At 35.1% G+C, this 5,248-nt stretch overlaps 1 long non-coding RNA gene across 1 annotated transcript; it reads right to left on the bottom strand.

Moving 5' to 3' along the window:
• Nucleotides 1-1,306: 1,306 nt before the first annotated feature.
• LOC121243142 lies at nt 1,307-2,782 on the bottom strand. Its single transcript, XR_005936069.1, has 2 exons — nt 2,513-2,782; nt 1,307-1,563 (listed from the first exon to the last, which is right to left on the bottom strand). It is a non-coding gene; the product is annotated as an uncharacterized LOC121243142 (long non-coding RNA).
• Nucleotides 2,783-5,248: the final 2,466 nt, after the last annotated feature.

Here is a 5,248-nt window from a genome sequence, read left to right as displayed (position 1 = left end):
TATATAGGAATTTTGTCAACTTACGCACTTTCCTTTCTTGGCCAGGCTCTACAAAGCCTTCGCGTTGATCCATATAAATTTTTTCATCTAGGTCCCAATTCAAAAAAGTTGTTTTAACATCCATTTGATGAATTTTTAAATTATAGATTGCTGCAACAACAATCAATAATCTGATGAATGTTATTCTTGTAACCGGAGAAAATGTGTCGAAAAAATCAAGGTCAACTTTTTTGTTTAAAACCTTTTATGACAAATCTAGCCTTGAATTTTTCAATAGTTCCATCCAGTCTAAATTTTTTTGAAGGGCATTTAGACTCTGAAATTCCCAATGTACCCTTGTTAATTCACTTAAATCACCTACCAATTTACTTGAACAAATTGGTTAGATCTTAATATTATGATTATTAAATAAATCAATTACTTGAAGTAAATTAATCACTTTGTTTAACACAATGATTAGTTTTGAATGGAAACCCTTTAAAGAACTTTTTAAAGGTAAAATCCTACAGAGCAGCCAAATCCAGGAAAGTCAATCTTATTATTTGAAAATCAATTACAAGTATTCATCAATTACAAAACCTTTCCAACTTGACTCTCTTGCTCAGACAAACGATTTGTTTGTCTTCTACCGTAATAGCAGCTAGAATCTCTGATGATCTTCAAATATTGTCTTTCCTTCTAGAACTCTAGGGACTGAAATCCAATCACACGATCCTCCATGCTTTGAGCAAGATCACACTTAAGGAGAGATGTAAATCAAAGTGAAAATCCACAAGTGGATTTTCTCTTTATAAGCACACAAAAAATATCTCAATGATTCTTAATCAAACTCCTTGAAGAGTCATGAAATTGAATCCATTTAAATATTAGATCTTGAAAGAGTCTCAGTTGAAGTAGGATTCTGCTGACAGGTAGAGACAGTCGCGAGAACGTTTCTTGACAGATTGCTAACATTTCACGATAACTCTTTACTATGATTATTGATCTGTGTTCAACTTCTGCTCTAGATAATTGCAGATCTTCATGGATTTAAATTTCACGTGACTGACTTATCTAAACAACCTTAAGGACTTTTAGATAAACTCAACATTGTTAAAGATAAAGTCAACAAGTATTTTACATTCATCCAAATTCAAACTTATAATGATAAGATAAACTTTATCTTTAATCATCTAATCCTAGCTAACTTCAGCATTTACAATCTCACCCTATGGCGGATTAGTGATGAAGACATCTTGATGAATGTAAATTCTCTATTTACACATTTCAAACAGCAAACCAAGAAGAGACAAATTCTCAAAAGTTGTGATTCAATAAACTGACTTAGAGATAAAGAAAACAATCCAGTTTCAAGTACTAGTTAAGTGAATCCTAACCAACTGAATGAACATAACCAGCATATTAGTCTTTCATCCCAATTAAAGCAAAACATAAGGACATATCAAATTGTATCTAAATTAAACCAAACAAAAACATGAAAGAGTAATAAGAAAATATAACAGGATAGTTTTCTTCTGCTGTAGTTGTTCTCCCCCTCTAGTGCTGCTGGTCCCCCTTATTCGTCTGCAATCAGCCATGTGGGTCTAGAAATCATCATCAAAATCAGTCACATTAGCCATGATTTGTTGGACATCCAAGGAAAATTGTACCAAACGATCTGCTTGTACACAGTCAGAGCATACAACAGCTAATTGTTGCTTTAACTTGGACTGACTTTCTTCCCACTTTGCAGAAAATAAATCAATCTTTTGAGATTTGCTCAAGAAATTGAGACATAGGGACATAGAGCTCTATGGATGAGGAAGCTGACTCATTAGTTGGAGGTCTCTTTTTAGTGAGGACAACCTCAGATTTGACCATAGTTAAGGCTGAAATGGACCCTGGCATCTTCATTGTAGGCTCATTTGCCCGGAGGGGGACTTTGGCTTTCATAGCCAACTTTGTAATTAAGCTGCCAAAAGGAAGATTTTGCTCTTTTTCCACATGAGAGCGATGTATAATATCAATAACATGGCATGGAAAGTCAATAGAGACTCCAGTTGCCAAAGCATACATGAAGTAGGCTCTCTCAAGTGTAATTTTTGTGTGGCGGCTTATGGGCAAGAGGTTTGTGAGCACTATTTTTGCCAAAATTTGAAACTGAGGGAGCATATGGTTGAGAGGCAGTCTATGAGTTTTGGCTGTCCACTTTGGACCATCGAGACCAACAAATAGATTGCGCATTGCAGTCTTTGTTGGAGCCCCCATGCCCTTATACGGATATAGAGGTGTTTCCACCTCGGGGAGATCAAATAAGTCTCTTAGAACAACAGGAGAAATATCAATTTGAGTTCCCCGAACAATAGACTTAATGTTATACTCATCTAGGTTGAAGTGGGCAATGTTCAAATAAAACTCGCGGATAGATTCAACACAAGGAGCGGGAGATGCATGTATAAGTTTCTCCCAGCCTCTCAGTAAATATTCTTTGGATGAGTTGTAAGTCATCCGAAGGGAAATTATTTATCCTTACCTCCCTCTCACCCAACACTGGCCTTTAGAAAAGGTAGTGCAATAGACATTCTCAGCGTCAACTGAAGTGAAGTAGTCAGTAGTGGCTCCAATAGGTGTAGTCACAGGTGGAAGAGAATGAGTTGAGGTTTCTCCTAACTTCACTGGATCTACCATAGGTTCATCCTTACTTGAGGAGGTGGAGCTCTTAGTTGACACTAGGGATGCAAGCTTTTGTCGCTTAGCACATTCCTTGAATCTCATCTGAAGCATCAAATCAACCAAGTCAGAATACAAATAGCCAATATTAGAGTTGTAAGAATCAGTTGACTATGAAGATGATGACATTATAACTCCTTGGTCTTTTAGTCAAGCCACATATACACCCCACTTATGCATGCTATATGTGAGAAAGAGCCACAATAAATAGCTACAAATAAAGACTCTAGGTTGATTCAGGAATTTTCACAAACACGTGGTGTGCACTCATGAGAATCCGAAATCAACAAACTCATAACCCACTGGTCAGTGCAAAACTTCAAGTGCACAGTATTGTAGTTTTATAGTAAAGTGATGAAAAGAGTATCGTCCTTAGGGATTGATAACTTACTTTTGACAAATACTAAAATTATATTAATCCCGACTTTATTTAGAAAAGTCACTAAGATTTTTGTAATTGCAATTTAAAATAAAATTAATTCAAAGAAAATACTCAAAGAAAAAAAAAGATGTTCGAAGATCAAATCAATGGGAAAAAAACTTTTAAGAAATCAATTTTACCTAATCCCTCACAATGCTTTACTCATCTAACGAATTGAATTTAATTCTCTTTGTTTGTTGGCAAATCTCTACAAACATCCAAAAGCCTCTTTCGATAGTCAATTGGAAATTATTCTTATTCATCATTTTACACAAGAGTATGCAAATTAATAAAGCAAGAAAGCAATAAGGTCAATGATTTTAATACTACATAGGTTCATACAAGTCTTTCCATCTCTATATTTACCTATGCCGAAATATCCAAGATCTATCCTATAATTCCCTCTTTCGATAGCAAATCACAAGATTAAAATTATTTAATTAATGGTCAGTTAATTAGAAGCAATAAGGTCAGAATAAATTAGACAAACATAAAAGAGAATTACTTTAAATTAACATAGAAAATCAAGTATAGTTCAGAACTAGATTACATTGTTTTTTTAAAATAAAAAAAATTTAGTTCATACTAAAAATTAAATTCAACATAAACGAATGCACTATAATTTTTTTGAGAAGAATGGAAGAAAATGAACATTAAAAAATACACTTGTCATCTTAGCCTCTCAGTCCGCAGCGACCAGAACGAAAAAAGAAAGAAAAAATCCTCGCTTTCCGTCCGAACGTGCGTGATCCCCTCAAGCGTCTGCGTCCAAAACGGTTTCTATGCACTTTTTTTCTGCGTTCCGTTCTATTCCGTTCTTCTTTTCTTTTTCTTTTTATTTCTTTTTCTTCTCTGTGTTATGTCGCTCTGCATTTTCAGAAAGGAAAATTCAAAATTCAATTACGACCATGCGTTCCAGCTTGCGTCCCGCATAACACGTTCATTCCTTCAGCTGCATCCCTTCCATTTCATGCGTCTTCTACACCAACTGGCCCGTATATAATTCCAACGTATAAAGCCAAGTCAAACTGCAGCTTTACATCTCATTCCCAATTCAAAACCAAAAGGGTCCCACGAGTGAAACTCTCATAAAAACCAAACCGCCAAAGTCATTCTCTACCCCTTTCTTTTTTTCGGAAACCAGAAACCCACATAAAGCCAAAACTTCATGCGTGTCCATTATACTCCAAGAGCTCCCAGCGTCTTGCTTCCTTTTGCCAAATCAAACCTCATTCGTGCGAAAAGGTCCCTCTACATAAAACTCTCTCTTGACTTTTATTTTTCAAAGTGCTTAATTCTTCATTAAATGAGAGAGAGTTACCAGACAATGGGCTGTCAAAATTAGAATCTATCATTTTCTTCAAATCTAAAATAAAATTTAAATAACAACAATAAAGCCAAAAATAAATAAATTTAGACTAAACTTAAAGTTAAAAAGTGATAAATTATTCTAAATGATGCAAGTCATCACCCACACACAACAGTCCTCAATACATGTAAAGGATATTCTCAAATGAGTAATCTAAGCAATGGCTACTCAGCCCAACCAACAAATCAATCCAAACTTCACATAATCAATACCCACACGCCAATCTTCGATAAATACATACCGAACCCTAGAACTTGAGAAATTCGGACACCAAAGAAGACTTACCGTGGTTTGGAAGTGGAGAATAGGAGAATAAGATTGAGTGTCCTTGATTCCAAGAGAATCGAAACCGATATAGATGAAGTTTGTAGAACCAACGAGTGACAAGAAGTGAAGGTGTCGTGGGCTGCTATATCGCACGGAATGGTGAAATAAAATCGGGATGAAGGCTGGGCATGTTGAGACTTGACCTAAAGGGGCACCGTAGTCACTTAAGTGACTAAGTCCCATGCACATGCCATAAGCCGTAAAGTCCCACTGGGACTTATGTTAAAAAGATTTTAGAGTCCAATTCTCAGACTTGGGCAAATACCCCAAACCGCCCCAAAAAAAATCTGCATATTTTTCTTTCTGTATTTATTTAATAAAAACTCATAAAATATTGTAACAAAATATATATATATATAAAAAATGACAATTTTTTAAAAATATATATATATATATATATAAATATGAATAATGAGACAAGT

The sequence above is a fragment of the Juglans microcarpa x Juglans regia genome, chromosome 8D, assembly GCF_004785595.1.
Source record: "Juglans microcarpa x Juglans regia isolate MS1-56 chromosome 8D, Jm3101_v1.0, whole genome shotgun sequence".
In the NCBI taxonomy this organism is placed as follows: Eukaryota; Viridiplantae; Streptophyta; class Magnoliopsida; order Fagales; family Juglandaceae; genus Juglans; species Juglans microcarpa x Juglans regia.
This window is presented reverse-complemented; position numbering and strand designations above follow the sequence as displayed.